The sequence below is a fragment of the Pseudorca crassidens genome, chromosome 10 (genome assembly GCF_039906515.1).
Source record: "Pseudorca crassidens isolate mPseCra1 chromosome 10, mPseCra1.hap1, whole genome shotgun sequence".
NCBI classification, from domain to species: domain Eukaryota; kingdom Metazoa; phylum Chordata; class Mammalia; order Artiodactyla; family Delphinidae; genus Pseudorca; species Pseudorca crassidens.
Genome location: NC_090305.1, coordinates 81686800 through 81709015, shown reverse-complemented (window position 1 = coordinate 81709015; position 22216 = coordinate 81686800). Strand labels below are relative to the sequence as shown.

The window sequence follows — 22216 nt, the reverse complement described above, 5'->3', positions numbered from 1 at the left end:
TTCCTGCGCAGGGTTAGGGCAGTCCAGGAAGCAGGTAGCTTCCTCTGTCTTCTTCTGCCCTCTGAAACTGTTTAATTTGGGGACTCTGTAGTCAGGGCATGTGGGTGGCGCACCTTTATCTGGCAATATGGGATGGAACACAGCAGATTGGAGGACATTTTTATTCTGGCTCCTCTCTGAGCCCCAGGACTGCTGCAAAAGGAGAATTGCAAGCATTCTTAGTGGGTTTTCCCCCCTTCCCCCGCCCCCCAGCAGCTGAACCCAAAGCCCTCCGGGGAGCATTGAGATGTAAATATCATTCACTTGCAACCCAGCCTCTAATATTGTGAACCTCCGTGGCAAAAACTGCATAAGATGCCCCATCATCCTTTATGGTATCCCCCCAGCATACATCTCTAAGGTGCTGGGTTTCTAGGGTTGCCTATTTATTTATTTATTTATTAGAGTTGCCATTTTTAAATTTAATTTGTCTGTTTGTTTGTTTATGTTGCCATTTAAAAGGGAACCATGCTCGTGTGTCTCCCTCACCCGCTCACACTCCCAACAGTCCTGTTTTATCTATCTTCTATACCAGAGTTTGATACAAGATTTTTTTTTTTTTGAAACAAAAAGAATGGGGAAGAGAAAGGCATTTAAAACATCTTGGTTCTGAGTTGTTTTATATTCATTTATTCAACAAATATTTATTGGGCGTCTACCATGTGCCAGGCACTCTGCTCATTGCCACGTACAGGTTGGTGAATAAATCAGACGCAATCCCTGTGTGCGTCAGAGCCCCAGCAGGAAACAGATGGCCCAGGAAAGGGTAATTAAAGGAAGCCTAAGGAAGGAGACCACTGGGTAGCAACTGATGCCTTAGGCAGAGAAGCTCAGCCAGCCTGCAGCCTGGGGGAGGGATCCGGGCAATAAACATCCTGACCTCTCTCACTTTCTGCCCTCTGATTTCCTCCTGGGAGTCAGCCCCAACCAGAAGCCCAAGGGTAAGAGAGCCAGCCATTTGCAGCTTTCTGGGAGAACAGGGTGGAGATGGTCATAACTGTAGCAGGGGACATACAAGCACACCAAGGGCAGATGATGATGTGTGATACGAAAAACATGAGCAGGGTAAAGACATGAGAGAATTGAGGATTAACAACATTAAAAGGATGGTCAGGGAAGCTGTCTGAAGTGATGTTTAAGCTAAGAATTAGATAAGGACTTGACCTTGCAAAGGAAGGGAGGAGGAGAGGAGGAAGATTAAAGGCTTAAGGAATAGCATATGCAAAGGCCCTGAGGCAAGAGAGAACTTTACAGTTCTAATAGTAACTGAAAACAGGCCAGTGTGCTAAGAGTGTAGTTGTCAAGGGGGAGAGCTATACTTAGAGCTCTGAAGCACTCACATTTTATTGCTGACTCAAATTCAGCCTCCTGGCACCCTGTGAGGACACTGCCCTGGTCCCTTTTTAGTGGGGTGTCTTAAAGTAGAAAAAGGTGACTTGCAGAGTAGGTTGGGAAAGCAAAGGCATGAGTACGCAGAAACACTAGGTCAGAAATATCATGTGTGTCGGGGAGTGTGGGGGGAGAACTTACTTGAAAACAAAAATGTTTTTGGAAAGAAAAAATCTGAACTCTTTCTGTTGATCTTTGTGTTGCTGTAGCTTTGTTTTTTTCCCTTCAGTGCTGATTTCTGGCTGGTTGTCTCCTGGATTTCATATACATGGTAACTTGAATTTTACCCCAGGTATCCTGGCTTATTTAGCCAAGCCACTAATATATAAATCTGATTAAAGCAAAAAGCCTTTCCTTAAGTAAACAGTAAGCCCTGAAAACATATGATTCACAAATCTGCCTTTATTATTGCACAATTTAGCCAGTTTGGGCCATAGCAAATAGCCTCCAGGGCTCTTGGGACAGATCCGTTGGTCCTCAAGAAGAAAGGAGGATGTTTCCTGGGTGGCTCTTGCCATAGTTACAGAAGGCTTTCACCCAGGCTTCAAGGATCTGAATCCTTCCACCTTTCCTCAAAATTCCTTCCTAAAGGGAAGGTCCAAGAGTTCAACAAGATTGTCCATAGTTGGGGGGAAATCATCATGTGCCATTGTCCTTGTAGAATCTCAGCGCTGTGGTAAGACAAGAGATGAGACCAAGTGCGTTCACAGTTTAGGACACATTCAGTGACTGGTGACCAAGGCTTATCCTCACGAATCGCAAGAGCCGTCACATGTGTGAGGTCCTTGGCGCCATTAGCGTGGTTCTTGTTAACAAGGAAAAGGGAGCCAATATCTCATGGGAATTCCTACCTCAAACTCAAAGGGTATAAAGTGAATAATTAACACTTATTCGAAAGAGAATGGCCACCGTGTCTTCTCCTTCTCTTTTAAGAGAGAGTTTAGTTGGGCACCTATTGGAAAGATGTTAGGTAGTGTCAACGAAAAAGTCATCAACGATCTAAGAAAGAAATGGAAAATTTTATTTGAGCCAAGTTGAGGATATAACCTGGGCACAGCCTCTCAGAAAGCTCCAAGAACTGTTCCGCCCATCAGAGGTCAAAGCACAGTTATTATACGTTTTTGAGACAGAGGGCGGTACATTTAATGACATATTGTTGACGGTTCGCACAGTCCAGATCTGTAAGCACAAAGCGGTGGGCCATGATGACTCCTTACAATATTAAGAAGGAATGTTACCTTTTAAGGAGCTGTCTTGGTGGTAGGAGAACGATGCTCTATACGGTTGGGGAGGTATTTTGGCCAGTGGGGGAGGTATGGTCGATGCCTAATGCAGATACACAATGCACCGTGGAGGGGAGAGGAGGCCAAATGGCAGAGAAAAATTTTTTACGTTCAAATGTTTCTTGCCTGGCCATAAAATATGAATTTTATTTCACAGTAGACAAGAAACTCCTCGGACACTGGTTCTCAGTTTTCACCACACAGGAAATCATGTGGGGAATATAAAAGAATACAGATGCCTGGGCCCCCCCCCCCCACACACACACACACACAAGATGTCAATTTAACTGGTCTGGGATTTGCCCTGGGCGAGAGGATGTTTTAAGACTCCCTGTAATTCTACCAGGCAGACAAGCTTGAGAAGCAATGTATTAAGGCAAATCCACATTTTTCAGCAGGTGCGTATATTTCCAGCTTCTGGGATGATTTATGGGTGGTTCTGCTTCTAGGGTCCCCGTCTGGTCTGTTTTCTCTCTGTCTGCGAAGTAGCGCACATCCTAAGGGAGAGAGCTCTCATTTCTGAGCGTACAGAATGCTCTCTGGTAACATCTTCGCTCAGCCAAATCCAACCCAGAAGCATCTAGAAATTGCCATTAGGTGATGGTCTCAAGGGTCAGATAGGCCACTATTGAGTTCTCAGCTTGGACTGTTAGTTCTGTAACCTTGGACAAATTACGTAAACTCTTTGAGTCTGAATTTCCTCACCTATAACAAACCTTTCAGAGGATTAAATGAGAAAGCCCTTAATACAATTCCTGGATCATAGTAAACACTCAAAAACGTTTGTGGTTTTCATCAGCAGAGATGTGAAAGATTCCCAGGACATGTGCATTTTGATTCTGTAATAGCTAAGGACTGACCTGGGAAAGCCAAGTGAACCCCGATAAACAACAACAACAATTCTAGCTATGATCCCGGTCTTGGAGATGAGGAAACTAAAGATCAGAGAGTTCAAGGTCACACTGCTAGTGACGAGATGAGTGGGGATTAGAGCAGGTTTCCCAGGCTATACTTTTCACCACCATTTCATACATTTCTCTCCATAAAATAAAAGCTCTAGAAAGAAGAGGGGACTCATGGGGACTGACATCAGCCCTTAATCTTGGCCGACAAAAGGGAGTTGACCCAAAGCTCAGGTTTTTCTCTGATGGGAAGGGTTCTCCAGAGAGACATCAGCTAGTGGGCAGGGTCCCCCGATTGCCACAGGCACCTCGAAAAATCATCTTCCTTGCCCTTTCTTCGTTTGCTTCCCTTCCTCACAGCTGTCCAGCCCATATGCTACCTCACAGCAGCCAGGGCGCCAGCCCAGGCTCAGCGCAAACAACCTCAGCAGCTGCTGTTGCAAGATCAGGGCGACCGGCTGAGCCCGGTGGGTCCCCCCTCTTCTTGCGCACTGCTTCTCTTTGCTGTGGTAGAACCACAGTCCTCTGCAACTTGCTTTCAGTAGCAGTGGTTCAGACCATTGTATCTCATGTTTTGTTTTAAATGAGGCATGCCCTCTTTTTAACAAAATAAACGTGAGACTTTTACACCCCACCTCACCCCGGTTTCTGATTCTTTGCACTCCTTCTCTCTTGTTCAGAGGACTATCCTCTGTACATCCCCAAGGCAACCAAGATCTACTGTCATAAATAGAGCTAACATCTGGGAAGCCTTTTAAGTGGGACACTATGTTAACTACTCGTTTAGACGTTCCTTGGTTAATGTTTGTGATAACGCTGTGAAGCATACGTGTAGCGTCATCTCTTTGTCACAGATAAGGAATCCAAGTCTCGCACGTGTGGAGTCACGTGTTCAGGACCATAAGGCAGCAAGTGGCCTGAACCAGGGTCCCAACACTTGCGTCCTGTACTTTTAACCATAATCCCATGGTTCTCGACGGGGACATTTGTCAATGTCTGGACCCATTTTGAGTTGTCAGAGGAGAGGGTGGGATGCTGCTGGCATCTCGTGGGTAGAGACCAGGGATGCTACTCAACATCCCACAGTGTACACAGCCTCACCCCCGCCAGAGAGAATCACCTGACCCCCAATGTCAGAAGCGCCAAGGCTGAGAATCTCTGCCATAGCCCTAAACTGCTAAGCTACCTCTCCTTAGTTTGTCCTATGAAAATAATGGTTAATATGGTGTTAGAGTAATGAATATGCTTTTGAAAGTGCCCATGCCCCTCCCTCACCCTCTAACTCTCCCCTGGTTGGGAAAAGCACAGCCACTCCACTCCCCACTTTGATAATCCCCGGATTTGACTTTGTCAAAATCACTTCACCCTGTTAGCAGCAGAGGTTTGCATCTGTCTTCCTAGTTTCTTTTCGCCTGTGGAGGAGTTCATCTATGTGCTGGACCAGCTTCCGGAATTCAGTGGCTCCAGACGTGGAGAAAGCAGGTGGGTGGTCTCAGACCACGCCAGCCCTTCCTGTTCCCCTTTCTCCTGTATCTCCTCTTCCTCTTCCACCACCAGCACCTCTCTTCTTTGTTGAGGTTCCACTTCAGTTGGTGTCTGCGGCCCTCATTCTGAGTCTGATTGGGAGACCCCAAAGCACAAAACGGGACCGAGAGAGAGGAAGCAGGTCAGGGTTCCAGGGTTGCAGCGTCTGGGTTATCTTCAGCATCCTGGCCTTGATGTGACTCGGACAGCACCACAGGGCACGTGGGCAGCGCTGCCAGGGCCTCAGGAAGGGAGAGCATTGCCTGTGCTGAGCTGGGCAGGTAGGATCTGACTTTTGGGATTGGGAAGCAGAAGACGTCCGCGGTTGAGAGCTTAAAAACTTCAGTCAGGCTAACCCGGGCTTGAGCACTCCCAATGTGCTCTGGGTGACTGAGCCCGGCCCCCGCCAACTTCTCTGAGCCTGATTCCTCTTCTGAAGAATGAAAATAACCATACGCACTCTTCGGGGGTTGATGAGGATTGAATGAGGTTGGATATGTACAATTGCGGAGCACCACGCGTTGCTCATGGTCGATATCCAGAAGGGCACCTCGTGTGAGATGCTCAGTGGAGAAAAACTGATGGAGGACAGGCCACAGAGGTGGGGCAGGGAGGTCAGGTGGACAGTGGTGGTGGGAATAGTAGTCATGGTAGTAATGGCATTAACTATTGTAGTTTCTGTGAAATGAGGGCTATGCCTAGAGCATCACATGCGTCAACTCACTATGTAAGGGCAGGGTCTGTTCTTGTTCCCTGGTGCGTCTTCCACAAAAGTCCTCCGCTTCCGTCTCCCCTGCCTTGTTTTTCTCTGTAGCACTTAGCACCATTTGATATAGTATGTATTTTCTTTCTTTTTTTTTTTTTTTTTTTTTTTGCGGTACGCGGGCCTTTCACTGTTGTGGCCTCTCCCGTTGTGGCGCACAGGCTCCGGACGCGCAGGCTCAGCGGCCATGGCTCACGGGCCCAGCCGCTCCGCGGCATGTGGGATCTTCCCGGACCGGGGCACGAACCCGCGTCCCCTGCATCGGCAGGCGGACTCTCAACCACTGCGCCACCAGGGAAGCCCGACATAGTATATATTTTATTGCTTGGTTTGTTCATTGTCATCCTCCACTAGTGAAAAGGAAGCTGCATGAAGGCAGAGGCTTCATGTGGTTTGGTTTTGCTGCTGTTGCCTCGGCAGCTGAAGCACCGTCTGACACAGCAGGCGTTTGGTAAATCTCTGAGCCACGGTAGGCATTCGTGAAATACGATGCTGCCTGAATGAGCCTCCATTTTACAGATGAGAAAACAGAGGCTTAGAGAGATTACGAGATTTCCCCAAGATCCCATGGCTCCTGAGAGGCAGCCAGTGTCCACAGCCTTTGTGAGCAGACTGCCTCATCCAGCATCATTTGGCCAGTAGTGATGACCACAGGTAAGTGTCCTTGGGGCTCATACCTAAAACCAGCTACAAAGGCAGAACGTCCTTCGCTTGGGTTCAGAACTTTGAGGTCGAGTGTGGGTGGAGATGGGATGGTTTGAGATCTGAAACAACCTACCCTGGTTTCTCATGCCTCACGTATGAGCTCCAGATATTTTCAGTTGCAAACAGCTGTGAATAACTTAGCACGAGATTCAGGAAGGAACTTATTTTCTTGTCACTTCTCACAGTGTCCCAGAAATGATAGGCTTGTGTGTAATATCCTTGTCCCCAGCTCTGTTTCAGCCCCAGAGAAAGAGCCTGGGAGGTAGGCTAAGGTGGAAGGGGGTAGGCTTCTAAGTTTTTCCATGTAATTTTATTAGCTTCTCTAATTACAAACAAAATTCTTTTTTTCAAAACTACAAAACTACAGAAATGTGTATGGTATAAGTTGAAATTGTCCCGTAAGTTCTACTCTCCACCACCACTAGGTGAATACTCCTTTGGTATTTATCTCTGGGCATACACTGACAGGTATCTAATTACAAACAAAAAAGTCATCATACTGTTTTGCAATTTGTTGTTGTTGTTTTACCTAACAGTATACTTGTTGGTCTTTGTAGCTCTAACGTATCTGAACCTATATAATATTTCATTGTATGATTATAGTATCATCCTTTTAAGACATCCCCTATTGCTGGACACTTGGATTTTTTACAGTTTTTTTATTGTTACAATTTGTGTTCTGGTGAATATCTTTTTACTTACATTCGTGTGTTTGTTCAAGTTTTCCCAGAGCATAAATTCCCAGAAGTGGGATTTCTGGATCCAGGAATATGCACATTGCAAGTTCTGTAGATGCTACCAAATTGCCCTCTTTTGGTTGTATAACTTTGCACTTCCATCAAAAGACTGGGGACTCTGAGATGGTCACTTGGTAGGACCAAATCCTGCATGAGGACAGGGGCTGTACATCACGCCCCGTGTGGTCACCCACTTGCTCTGATATTTGCAGGTTTTCAGTGCTCAGAGCACAGAGAACTGCTTTGATGGCCCAAGAGTTGGAGGCAGACCAGGTAAAATCCCTCCCTCTCTACTAGTCTCCAGCATCCTAATGGGTTTCTCGGGTACCAGCCATCTGAACAGTTTCCAGGGGAGCTGGGTTGCCATCTACCCTGGCTGGGTTGGCACAAGGACCACACTTAGTGTCAAGGGTTGGGGAATTAAGTCATCAGTCATCAGCAGCCGGGATCTGGCGGGAAAGGTAACACAACTTGTCCTGGAAATTCTGCATCTGACAGTGGCCCAGGGCCTGGCGGATCAGAGAATCCTTGCACCTTGCTCGGTGCTGGTGAGGCAGAGTGACATAACAGGCAGCTTTCCACACTCTGAATTCCAAGGTTGCTGGCAAGTGAGGGGAGCTGGTGCTGGGGACCTGTTGTTTATTTATTCACACTCATATGACTTCAAAGCAGTGTTTTTTTTTAATTTTAAAGGCATCAAAATTAGCTGAAGAACTTGTTGAAAATGCAGATTCTTGAGCCTCGCTCTTAGAAGTTCTGAGGCAGTAGATCTGGGAGAAGCCCCCCAGATGATTCTTACACAGGTGGTACCAGGCCCACACTCTGTTTTAAAGTGAGCCCTGTCCGCTCAGTTAGGACTTTCTGGGGGTAAGGCCAGGCTAACAGGTACCACATGATCCGTTTGAGGACTGGTAGTAGGGTTAGACTGATGAAAGATGACAAAATACACAAATCTTAGGTTTAGGTTTCTCGTTCTCTCTTTTTCTTTTCTTTCTACCGAAAAGCTACAGCCCTAAATGTTTCCTGACTGTTCAGGAACCACTTTAGTATTTTCAATTCTAACCTCTCTGGCAGCACCCCAATAACTCTTCTTACTTCCCTTTTACCCCCTTGATCAGAACTTACCTCTCCTAGGCACCATTCCCTTGGGGATCCGGTGCTGCTGTGGTTCCTATCCAATAATCCATCCTCATCTGATTATGGGCGGTATCTCTCTCGGATCATGGAATCAAAATCACAGACTCTCACAGAAATGGGTGAAGGGGATCAAAAGGTACAAACTTCCAGTTAGAAAGAAAATAAGTGTTGGGGTTATAATGTACAGCAGGGTGACTCTAGTTAATAACACTGTATTGTGCATTTGCACGTTGCTAAGAGAGTAGATCTTCAGCGTTCTCGTCACAAGAAAAAAGAAAGTTACTGTGTATGATGATGAATGTTAACTAGGCTTATCGTAGTGATCATTTCGCAATGTACACACATATTGAACCATTGTGCTGTACACCTGAAACTAATGATCCATGGCAATTGTGTCTCAACTTAAAAAAAAGCCTTTTGAACCACCTCAAAATAAATCACAGACTGTCCGCTGGGAGGAGCTTGGAGACTCTCTGGTGGAGGTTCAGAAGAAGAGCTGAGGTTCAGAGAGGAGAAGGGATTTATTCAGGATCCTGCTGGTCTTTGCAGCAGAGTTGGGACTGGGCTCCAGTTCCTTTGCTTTCCAGACCAGTGACTTTTTCCTTTGCCCTAGTAAACACAGTTCATAATAAATATACAATCCATGGAGTTTCACAAATGAAAATTAAAGATTTGACTGAGGTGAAAGGAGAGTGGCCTGTCTGCAGGGCCAAGACTCGGGTGAGGCAAATCAGAAGGAGTGCTAAAAGCTCAGTGATCGAGATAAGCAATATTTTAGTGCAGTATTTTAAGAATCAAAATTCATGCAGAGATTCATGATTAACAAAACATAAAATTTGTAAATAAAGATAGGGTCAGTTTTACTGACTTCTTCCTTTTGCCTCAGGCTCCAGTTTTGCTGGGCATGGCACTGTTACAGTGCAGGGATAGAAATGGTAAGCAGATATGTTTGGATTTTAACAGGAATCAGTGTTGGTAAGCCAGTATTTCCCAGAACCTGTCCTTTTGAGTCAGGGTGGAGCCAGGCTGGCAAGGTGTTCTATTGTCTAAGTATGGAAGACAATGCATTTTTCTATCTCCTTTCCGAAAATTCCTACTGCCCTTAAGCCAGTTAAAGGTTTTGAGAAGATCTTCAGAAATTCCCAGATTTATTTGCCCACAAATATTCTTCAGCATAATGCAGAGAGGATACTTTGCAAAAACTTCCTTGATTCTCAGGATGGCTCCGTGTCAGGTTGGCAAGGTGGGAGGGGAGAGATTTGAGGGCCTGGGAGGACTCTGGATTCCCAGCCCCTGCCAGGTAAACAGCTACTTTTTCCATCTGTGTGGAGGGCGAGCCAGGTCAAGCCCAAGTTCCCTCAGGAAGTCAGGTGAAGGACACAGACTGGCTGACACAGGAATTGAAGATGGAGAACAAGAAAGGAAATACCCATGGCCGGGTTCAGTGTCTTTATGCTTTCCAAGAACCCACTCCTGGCTTTAGTGGCTCTCTTCTAAGGATCAGGGCAATAGATTGGTGCCAGCTTTGTTTTTGTTGATGAGAAGAGAGGGAGGGACAGGATAGAGCAAGGCCTGCTTCCTCTCCCTCTTTCTATGGGTCCCCTGGCTCCCTGGCCAGAGCTCTGGGGGCCTTACGTGCTCAGATACAGGTCTGTTTGACACACACCTTCCTAGATGTGTTAATGAGAAACAAGGGATGCCAGGCTTTCTTTCTAAAATCATGAGGTAATAGAAAGCACCCCAGACCTTTGCTGTGCCAAGTGTGTTCTGTGGACCAACCACATCAGCACCTCCTTGTTAGACAGTCAGAATCTTGGACGCAGCTCCAAACGCAGTAGATCCAAATTTTCATTTTAAGATGATCTCTGGGTGGCTTGCATGGCTGCTAAAGTTTGAGAAGAAGCTGCCTTTGAATGTCCGGAGGCCTCATTCAGTCCCTGCCTCCATCACTAACTCCCATCGTTATCCCCGACTTTGGGCAAGTTGCTCATCTTTTTTTCCGTTTTCAGTTCCTCATCTGCAGGTGCCACTGCCTTCCTCTCTAAAGATGGAGGAGCCAATGGAAACTGTCTTAAATCGGAATTAATAATGGAGCAGTAACGATTACTTGTTAATTCTTACCTAAGACCTTTATTCTTTAGCATGAATTTATAAGACCTTGGTTTTTAAGAACCCAAAACCATGCCTCTCTTTCTGTACATGCGTCATTTTGCATCCATTCATTGATTTATTCATCCATCTTTCCTTTTTTCCATCCCCACCCTTTTATCCATCTTTCGTACCATCTGCCCATCCATTTAAAAGCCACCCCATCTACCTGTTCTTCGTTGTATCCTTTCATCCACCTAGCAGTCGGTTCAGTAATTGGCTGTGTCATACATGGTATCATGAACTTCTATGCCAAGAATGGTACTTTATCAACGCCCAGCTAGGGAACTTGAGAAGCAAGAATGCCAAGTGTAAAAGGGTACATTGTATACTGTCTCTTAAATCTATAAACCACTTTCATCCAAGCTCCTGCGCTCCCTTATCAAGCTGGCCAGCACTGGTGGGAAATGCGTACGCTTAGCGGGGAAGAGAGGCTGTGAACAGGCAGGTTTCATGAATGTGTGCATTTGCCTAGGGATGAAGGTGTTGAAGTTCCCTGCGCCTTCCAGTTAAAAAGGGAAAATAAAGAAGAAAATTTAACCCTTCAGACCCAACAAAGCCTAGTATTAGCTGCCAGTCTGACCCATGTGTACTAGTCATATAAGTCCAGTGTACCAGACAGGCTCGTGATGAAGGGGACGAATTACACATAGTCACCTTTTAACTTGTCTTGAGTACATGCTTGCCTCTCTTGGTGGCACTCTTTATAAATTTTTAATAGATGTGTAACAAACAGAAATGCGCATACATCATCGGTGGCAGCTCAGGGAATCGTCACACCCAGGGCACAACTTCCAGGATCAAGCCGTAGCCCGTGACCAGTGCCGCAGCAGCTCCCTTAGCATCCTCCCCCCGCCACCCCTCCCTCCTCTCCGAAGTAAGCACTGTCCTGACTTAACAGCAGCGTGGGTGAGTTTTTAATTTTCTATAAATGGAATCATACTATGTGTATCCTTTGGGTGTGGCATCTTTTCCTTGATGAGATCCATCCGTGCTGTTGCAAGTAGCAGTAATTCATATTTATACTGTAGAAAACTACCCATTAAGGAAAAGGATTTCTTTGACTTGCTGCTGCTGGTTCAAAGTTTGGATGTGTCGCTGGCTCTTTCCTTCTCTGTGCCCGTGTCCCTCCTCTGTCTAAGAACACTCCTGACATATTCCTTTTACTCACAGAAATAAAAGGCAAGAGGTCGGAGAAGAGTTCTGAAGTAGCTGCTCTGAGATCGTAGGCAAATCATTCCATCTCTCTGTTACCCACTTGAAAAATTGCATAACAATTCTTAGCAACTTGCTCTATGACGATATGCAGAAAAATGCTCTAAAAGTGACAAATACGGGGTGGATGACATTGAGAACACACCATCCGATTTCTCTGCACCAGCACTGTTCTAAGCACTTTTTGTGTTAGCACACTTAATACTCACCTTCACACTAATGAGGTGGATTCTACTATCATTCCCATTTTACAGCTCAGGGAACTGAGGCACAGAGCTGTCCAGGGTCTCTCCTGGGGAGGCACAGCTGTAAGGGAAAGAACTGGAGGGTGATGGCGAAAGCCAGCCCCCTCCCCTGCTGCCCTGTGCTCCTCGCAGGTGCTTTATCAGTGCTGCCTACAAGCACGGGCAGGATGGTGTCAAACCCTTGTTGACCTAGATGAAGCTCCCTCTGGCTCCTCTGCTCACCTTCCTGGCCTCACCCCTGCTGCTCTCCTCTTGCTCTCTGTGCTCCAGTCACACTGCACTTGTGTCACTTCTTAGAGCACCCGGAATTTTCTCTGGTACAAAATGTTCTCATTCCCTCTGCCTAGAATACTTCCTCCCCACCCTCTTGGTTTGACTGGCTCCTTCGCATCCTCTGTGTCTCAGCCTAATTAGCACCAACACAGGGTTCTTCGCCAACACTCTGTCTAGGGAGCACCAGCCTTTTACCGTAAGTCCCCTACACACGAACGAGTTCAGTTCTGAGGGCGCGTTCGTAAGTCGAGTCTGTCCATAAGTCCAACAAAGTGAGCCTCGGTACCCAACTAACACAGTGGGCCATATACCGCTGCTTTTACGCTTGCTTCTGGACATCCTGGGCTTAAAATAAAGATACTGTACTACTGTACTCTCTACAGTACTGTACAGTAAAGTACACAAAAGCACAACCACTTGTAGAGGATGCACGCACGTGACCACGTACGCCAGACACGTGAAGTAACTTACATGGTTGGACATGTGAGTGCACGTTCGCATCTTTGAAAGTTCGCAACTTGAAGGTTCGTACGGGGGGGGGCTTACTGTATTCTCCATCTTAGCATCGTGTTTCTTCCCTGTCTCCTGATGACTGTGTAATAGCTGTAATGGTGTGAGTCAGTCATCTGTTCTCCCTGTACGGTGGAATGTCCTCGTGAGGCGCTGCCTGACGGGGCCTTGTTCACACTTGTACTCACAGTGCCTGGCAATGGCAGGGCTTCATCAAAAGCCCTTTTGAAGAGACCAAGTGGGTCTCTGGTCCCTGGCTGCCCGCTCCCTACCATGGGGGAGCCGTTTCACTTCTGTCCCATGGAATCAAGTGTTTCCTGAGCAAATACTCCAGTGTGGTCTGCTTGTTGACTTGGGCTAACGGGTCCTGGAAAGCAGCTCGGGGTCAGTGTGAGCGCAGAGCAGACGCCAGCAAATCATCTTCAGGCGGTTTGAATTTTTTGCGCGTCCTTTCAGTTAGCAGTGGGCTTGGGGATAACACAGCCACAGTCCCCCAGGGAGCTGAGGCATAGTGAAAACTGACCCCACGTGTTTCCAAATATGCTGCTTCCTGGCTTCCTTCTTTGCTACCTTTCACACGTCCATCTGTTACTGGGGTAAGTTTATCAGGAAGTTAATGAGCAGGTCAGCAGGTGGACGGTAAGAGACCTCCAGTCCGAACCCCAGTGTTGATCCTGATCAGGCTCGTTCTTGTGGCTGTACCAGGTCTGTGAGGTCTGTCAGCGATGCCCCTTTAGTCCTGTGGTAATGCTTGTCACTTCCCAACCACGCCGGTTCAGAGGCACCTTCCTACCACAGTGCTGCTGAAGAAACAAAACCTCTGCCGTCGGGGAAACCAGAATTAGTCATGGCCCTCTCTGGAACCAGCTGGGCTTCCGTTTGGGCCAGTCTCACGGTGTGTCAGGGATGGGGCAGTGGCCCTTCCCTGAAGGGGGCTGGCAGGCCGAGGTGGGGTTAAGGGGGTAGGCAGACGTGCCCGCTCCCACCTCCCCTCCAGCCTCCCCTCCCCCATAGCAGCTGGTGAAGGAAATTGTTTCACACATCTGGCACCACTCCCCCTGGTGCCACAGGAGCAGACGGCAGACGCGTGCCTGCGAGCACTTATGACCTGCTGGTCACTTGGGACGCGCTAGACAGGCTGGTGACCAGAGGAAGGAAGGAAGAAAGAAAGCTGCCTCAAGGGCTCGAGATCTCAGAAGCTTCAAATGGGGGAGGGAAGTAAGGCAGCAAAAGACTGAAGCCCAGGGAACTTCTGAAACCCACTGCGGGAAGGACAGGCTGCCAGGAGTGGGTTTGTTGAGAAAAGTTCAGAGAGAAAACAACTTTGCAGTTCCCCCGATTTGGGAGACTGGCCACACCCAGCCTAGGGGAACACATTCATCCTTCTCTAGAAAGAGGGTGCGTCTGCCCTGGCTAGTGCTAGGCTTAACCACTGTTGCCCTCGGAGGGTCAGGAACAAGTTCTCCTTTGTCTTCGATCAGCAGCTCCAGGATTGAAACTGTTAGAGCAGCGGTTCTCTGTCAGGCTGCCTTTGTTCCCCTGGCGATATTTGGCATTGTCTGGAGACGGTTTGAGTTGTCACAAATGGGAGGGGGAGGGTGTTACTGGCTCCTAGTGGGGAGAGGCCAGGGATGTTACTAAACTTCCTACAATGCACAGGACAGCTTCCAGCACAAAGAATTATCCTGCCCAAGATGCAGATACTACCGGGGTTGAAATCCCTGGATTTAGTGTCTCTGAGGGTACGGGCTTTCCTGGTTTAGAAGCACCTGTAGTTGCAAAGAAGATTGCCCTTGAAGCTCTATCACAAGTCCGGCAGTGTTCCTCTAATCCTCAAGCGTGTGTGAATCACCAGAGGATCTTGTGCAAATGCAGATTCAGATTCTGCAAGTCTGGATCGGCTGCCGTTGCCCCTGGTCCACAGGTCACGCTTTGAAGAGCAAGGGATTTTGAGTTTGTTCATAATCTCTCCCCTTCCTTTCCTTCTCCCTCTCCCCTTCTCTCCATCCTCACTCCCTGAGCCTTCCCTGTTGTACTCTGTTCAAACCAGTGTGTGCCCTGTCACCAAGGAACATGTGGTGGTGGTTAAACTCCACTGCCTAGATGACAGGTTCTCTGCAGCTGTTGCCAATTTGAAGTTCAGGGTGTTGATGAAATCAGTCGACTTAGTTGGGAAAAAACGATCCCAAGGGACATGAGCAGACTACCCACATGCATTTAAGTCAGCTGGTACCCCAAAGATATTTTTTATGGTCTCAGTTAGCCTGGGTAGAGCCCTTGACTTTTGGTGATGCTCAGACTTGATACAGCTTCACGTTCACATTCACGTTCTAAACCAGAGGTTGAAACTGTTTCTAGAAAGTGCCAGATAGTAAATATTATACGCTTTGCAAGTCATGCAGTCTCTGTCACAGTGACTCGCTTCTCCCATTATAGCAAGGAAGCAGCCATAAACAACATGCAGATAGATGGAGTTGTGTTCCAATAAAACTTTATTTACAAAAATAAGTACATAGCGAGCTGGATTCGGCCCATGGGCCATCGTTTGCAAACCCCTATTCTAAACAATTCCTTTTTCTTCATGTCTGTGCTTCAGAAAAAAAAAAAATATTGGGAAGACCTTACTAAATCATCAGTATGGGTTGTAAATGTATAGAGGGCAAAAAGTGAGTAGATATTCTTTCTTTTACTGAATTGCATCTTTCAAGTTGGCAGAAACACAGTTCTCTGCCTACGCCAGTTGTGGGTTTTTTTGTTTTGGTTTGGTTTTTTTGTTTGTTTTCGCAGGGGTGGAGTACGGCTAGAAAGGGCAATAAGTGAGGAACAGAAAGAGATGCCAGTACGTTTAAGTCTGCATTTTCTTCTCTCTGGCTTGAGCGAATACCTTCTGCTCTTAGAATAGAGGGAGGGAGCCCCGCAAAGATTGCCCTTCTCTTCCATCAGACCCAGAGCATTCTTTGAAGGTAGTGATTTTTCTCACTGTCACTGGCTTCTGTTGAGACCTCCTATTTGCAGGGAGGAGGCATTGCTTGGACAGAAACGCTGGAGTGTTGTTTAAAGCGCCCTGGCTGCATTTTCGGGTTGACAGTTTAACCACAGGGAACCACAGGCTAAATTCGATACTGACGTCTCCTTGTTGGGGCACCTGAGGGAAACCCCCAGCCCCTGCGGCATGTGGACATTTCTGTCGCTCCTGGCCACGCCGACCCCAGGGATAAGGATAAATCAAGGCGTTGAACTCCACGGTCACCATCCAGCGCCTCTCACAAAGCCTGCTTTATTAGAAGAGGAGAAAACCCTCTCTGTCTATTAATAAGACGGAGTTCCACTGGAGAGGAAAGCGACCTGGCATCTGTGTCTCGTGCTGCCCGGTGGGATCTTCTGCCAGGCTCTCCAGAATGTGTTGGGGCCCTGAAGATGCCAGTGTTAAGTGCGGGGTCAGACGATGGGCTTCCGCCAGAGCTCTCTGGAGAACTTAGTGTGCAGTTTCCACCTCCCATACCACAGCTGTGCTCGTTCACACATACACACACACACACACACACACACACACACACACGTTATGGCTTGGGCAGCGAGAAAAGTAAAGTTCATTCATTGCAGAAGAGCAGAGTGGCGTTGAAAACCCCATTTGGTGGGACTATATTGGTTTGCAGTGTTTTGACACTGAGTGTCATGCGACACAGACAAGTGGAACAGAGAGTTGCATTTCCTCTGGGTAGAGAAGTCAGCCCCAGCTGCAGTTTAGAGGCACAAATTATTTTTATCATTATTTTAGTGGCTCATCTTCGGTGAACATCATGATGTGTCTGGTCCTGTGTGGCTCGTCTCGGGTTCGTTCCTTCATACAATCACGCCTTCAGCAAGTATTTGTTTGTCTTTACAGTTGGCTGTGTGTAAATTTCTTGGAGCATGCGCTCTTTCACTGGGGACTCCTAGGCCTTGCTTACTTTCTTCCCATGCATCGAATACCAGCTACTGAGATCGGGGCTAGCCAGCAGGAGCCAGCTCCTGCCCTCTTGGAGCTTATAGGCTCGCCAAGGAGATGGAGAGGAAATCAAAACTACCCAGATTTACGGTAGTTGTGATGAGGCTTCAAGACGTAAGGTGGGACTTCCCTGGCGCTCCAGTGGTTAAAACTCTGTGCTTCCACTGCAGGGGGCACAGGTTCGGTCCCTGGTCAGGGAACTAAGATCCTACATGCCGCGCAGCATGGCCAAAAAAATAAATGAAGTAAAAACGAAAGGTATGTATTTTCTCACCCAATCATCACTAAAGCTTTTGAACTCAGGTACTGTTGTTAGGCCCATTTTACACACGCATCTCAAGAGGTTCCGAAGTTGCCCCAAGTCACCTTTCAGTTCTGCTCAGAGTGAGTTAGAGAGGGAAGGAGAGTTTCTCAGGGTGAGATGTGAGCTGGGATAGTATAGGTCCATCTTGGGGACATGGAAGCTGCTCATTTAAACAGATCTCCAGCAGTGTGATCAATAAGACAAAATATTTTTGCAGTTTGAGGGGCCAACTATAAACCACACGTTCCTCTAATATTGGAGAAGCCCCAGATGGTGGGCCGTGTAATGAACGGCCAGAGACAATGAGATTGATTCGTGTGACCGTGGGTTTTTTGGTTCCTGATGATTGGCATGCCACTCATCCAGATTACAATCGGGTAATCTTTTAAGTCCTGGCCTGCTCCAGGTCAGAGGGTGGTTGCGTTTTCCTAGCTGTGGGCAGCGTGAGGATTCATTTACCTTAACTCCCCCAGCAGGATGCCCAGCACTGCTAGTTCCAGTGTGGTAAACAGGGGGGGCAAGATCCCTGCTCCCAGAGGGCATCCATTTGGCTACCAACTTAAATTTAAGAAAATAAGTCAGAGTGGGGTCTTTAAACAAGGGTCAGGTGCTACAGAGTGACTGTTTGGGGGTGGGGGACAACTTTGCTCCTTGAGAAAGAACAATCAGGGCAGGCACCATGGAAGAGGTGGTATTTACGTGAGGTCCTTAGTGATCCAAAGAAGGCAGCCACGCAAAGGGGAGAGTTTTCCATAAGGGGCTGATATGAGCTTGCTGGTGTGTGTAAGCGCGACTAAAGCAGAGTCAGCCAGGGAGGAGCATTTAGTCCACCATCTTGGAGAGACTTTGACATCTGCATAAGGTTTCTGGATTTGACCAGTAGTGAAATTAACCACAGAGCCGCTCTGTTTAGAGGCAGGCACACAATTATCGCTCATCTCTGGGCAACACTGGCCATTTTGTGCATGACCTGCGTGTAAGAAGCCCCTGAAGGGGACTCTGAGTTAATAAATGAGAACATACACATTTCTCCTGTCTGGAGTGAGCCGGTGGCCTTTCCAATCCTACCCGCACATCTCCCAGCTTACGTTTAAGTAAAACTGATAGTGGACTCTGAGCTTGAGCAACAGGGCTCTCTAGTTCTTGCCAGAGGACTTTTCTTTTGTGGGGATTGGAGATGCTGAAGGGTATCCTGAGATTTCCCAGGAGGCAGAAGTACAGTTCAATAGGGCATCATCACCTCCCAGCAGAGTGGAAGCTCTCCTTCCTCACGTTTACTTCCTCATTGAATATGAATGTATTCACACACAGGACATTCTCAGAAATGCATGACTTTGGGGCTTATAAAAGACGGGTTCAGGAAAACAGCATGTTTGGGAATGTATAGTATTTGCTAGATTATTTACCCCGACCCTAATTCCAAAAGCCCCGCAGAGATCATCGCTCCCACCCATGTAGCTTTTGTTTCTCTGTGTGATTTTTGAAGGATTTTTTTTCCTTCCTTACTAGAGTTTATCTGCCCAGGCTAGTCATTCATCATCTTGTGTTGCTATCCTCTCCGCTCCGCCTTCAGCTTGGGGAGGTTCTGGAAGTGATTAGCTGTTGTAAATCAGCTTTTATGATGTGTATGTCACAGATAAGCAGCTGGGAAAGCAGGAGTCAGAGAACTCCACTCCTCTTACCCTGCCAGTTATCCCAGTAATGAAATTTAAAAAAAAGAAGTGACTGGAAAGTATGATGTTGGGCAGAATAGTTTCTTTGTAGACATATCCAACGTTTAAATTGAGCTCTTTAACGAGAACACTGCATTATTTTTACACCGTTTTATTGAGTTATAACCTATACATAAGGTAAAGCAAACAAATATTTAAACTGCACCTCAAGGCATTTTTACATGTGCATCCTTTTATAATCATCACCCAGCTCTAGGTAGAGAACATTTCCTGCGCCCTGGACATTTCCCTGTGCCCCTCCCACTCTTCTGACCTCTGTCACCACAGACAGCCTTAGCCTGTTCTTGAGCTTCACATAAATGGAATCGTACTGCCTGTACTCTTTTGTGTCTCTCAGCGTTTTCTATGAGATTCATCCATGCTGTCCATGTAGTTATTCATTCTCGTTGTGTAGTATTCCAGTATAGCATGGTTTCTCAACTGGGGTATTATTGACATTTGGGGCTGGATAATTCTTTGTTGTGGGGACTGTCCTGTGCATTATAGTGTGTTTAGCAGCATCTCTCTGGTCTCTACACACTAGACACTAGTAGCATCCCCTACCCCCAGTAATTTCCCCTGGAATTGAAAACCTTTGCATCACATAACTATACTACAATTTTTAAGAAACTTTTTATTTGGAAATAAATTCAAACTTATTGAAAAGTTGCAAAAATGGAAAAAACAATACCCATAAAGTATTTACCTAGATTCACCTATTGTTAACATTTTACCCGTTTGGTTTATCATTTGCCCTCTCTTGTGTACGCGCACACACACACACACACACACACACACACACACACACACACACACACGTGCGCGCAGTGTATTTCTGAACCATTTGAGAGCGAGTTGCATCCATCTTGGCCATTTACTACCATATACTTCCGTGTGTATTTCCCAAGAACAAGGATCTTCTCTGCCATTATCCTGATTATCAGTTAACCACAGTATATTTAGCATAATACATTTATGAGTTAGCCCATGTCCCAATTTTTGCATTTGAGGAAAATTTATCCTTTGTAGCATTTATTTTCATTACAGTGCAGGTTCCAGTCCAGGATCAGGTATTGTATATAGTTGCTGTGGTTCCTTAATATCCTTTAGTCTAGAACATTCACTCAGTCTTTGTCTTTTATGATACTGAATTTCTTTTTAAAAATACAATCCCTTTTCTTCTTAATAGAATATTCCTCATTTGGGGTTCGTCTGGTCTTTCCTCCTGAATCCATTCAGGGTATGTGTTTTTGACTGAAAGACTCCGTAGGTGGTAGTGTGTCCTGCTTAGGGAATCCCATCTGGAGGGACATGGTGTCAGTGGCACCTCGTCCGTGATGGAGGTGGTCAGAGTGTTGTCTGATTATTCCACTGTATAGTTACTAAATTTTCTCTTATAGATAATAAGCGATATGTGGGGAACCACTTAACAACACCATGCAGATATCCTGCTCCCCAGTCAAATTTTACCCCCTAAATTTAGCATATTTCGTGTCTTGCATGAGCCAGTCTTTACCTACAGTGGTTACAAAACGATGATCTTCCAAATCCAGCACTCCTCCTGCACGCACACTCCAGCCTGTTACGTACAAGGGCCCACGCTTCTCCCCCATTTATTTGCTGGTATTTTTGTCTGTTATCAGTATGGATTCATGAATTCTGGTTTGCTCAGTGGTTTATAAATCAGTACTGTCTGAATGCTCGAATCGCTCAGCTTTGGCTGGTGGGATCCCTTTGAAGTTGGGTCCTGTATTCTGAAAACGAACCCCCCTTCATTTTTGTTTTCTGTGTGTTTTTTTTTAATGGTTACCAGGGGCATTTATTTATTTATTTTTTTAACATCTTTTTGTTGTTGTTGTATTTTATTTTATTTATTTTTATATACAGCAAATTCTGATTAGTCATCCATTTTATACACATCAGTGTATACATGTCAATCCCAATTGCCCAATTCATCACACCACCCCCACCACCACCCCCCTGCAGCTTTCCCCGCTTGGTGTCCATACGTTTGTTCTCTACATCTGTATCTCAATTTCTGCCCTGCAAACCGGTTCATCTGAACCATTTTTCTAGGTTCCACATATATGCATTAATATACAATTTTTGTTAGTCTCTTTCTGACTTACTTCACGGTGTATGATAGTCTCTAGATCCATCCACGTCTCAAAAAATGACCCAATATCGTTCCTTTTTATGGCTGAGTAATATTCCATTGTATATATGTACCACATCTTCTTTATCCATTTGTCTGTCGATGGGCATTTAGGTTGCTTCCATGACCTGGTTATGGTAAAGAGTGCTGCAGTGAACACGGGTGCATGTGTCTTTTTGAACTATGGTTTTCTCTGAGTATATGCCCAGTAGTGGGATTGCTGGATCATATGGTAATTCTATTTTTGGTTTTTTAAGGCACCTCCATACTGTTCTCCATGGTGTCTGTATCAATTTACATTCCCACCAACAGTGCAAGAGGGTTCCCTTTTCTCCACACCCTCTCCAGAATTTGTTGTTTGTAGATTTTCTGATGATGCCCATTCTAACTGGTGTGAGGTGAACCTCACTGTAGTTTTGATTTGCATTTCTATAATAATTAGTGATGTTGAGCAGCTTTTCATGTGCTTCTTGGCCATCTGTATGTCTTCTTTGGAGAAATGTCTATTTAGGTCTTCTGCCCATTTTTGGATTGGGTTGTTTGTTTCTTTAATATTGAGCTGCATGAGCTGTTTGTATATTTTGCAGATTGGAGATTAATCCTTTGTCCGTTGATTCGTTTGCAAATATTTTCTCCCACTCTGAGGGTTGTCTTTTTGTCTTGTTTATGGTTTCCTTTGCTGAGCAAAAGCTTTGAAGTTTCATTAGGTCCCATTTGTTTATTTTTGCTTTCATTTCCATTACTCTAGGAGGTGGATCAAAAAAGATCTTGCCGTGATTTATGTCAAAAAGTGTTCTTCCGGGCTTCCCTGGTGGCACAGTGGTTGAGAGTCCGCCTGCCGATGCAGGGGATACGGGTTCGTGCCCCAGTCCGGGAGGATCCCGTGTGCCGCTCCGGCTGGGCCCGTGAGCCATGGCCGCTGAGCCTGCGCGTCCGGAGCCTGTGCTCCGCAGCGGGAGAGGCCACAACAGTGAAAGACCTGCGTACCGAGAGAAAAAAAAAAGTGTTCTTCCTATGTTTTCCTCTAAGAGTTTTATAGTGTCTGGTCTTACATTTAGGTCTCGAGTCCATTTTGAGTTTATTTTTGTGTATGGTGTTAGGAAGTGTTCTAATTTCATTCTTTTACATGTAGCTGTCCAGTTTTCCCAGCACCACTTATTGAAGAGGCTGTCTTTTCTCCATTGTAT

At 46.3% G+C, this 22216-nt stretch overlaps 1 protein-coding gene across 5 annotated transcripts in view; it reads left to right on the top strand.

Moving 5' to 3' along the window:
* PRICKLE2 (prickle planar cell polarity protein 2) overlaps window positions 1-22216 on the top strand; it is a 342665-nt gene that overhangs the window by 307546 nt on the left and 12903 nt on the right. The gene's annotated exons all lie outside the window — the stretch shown is intronic.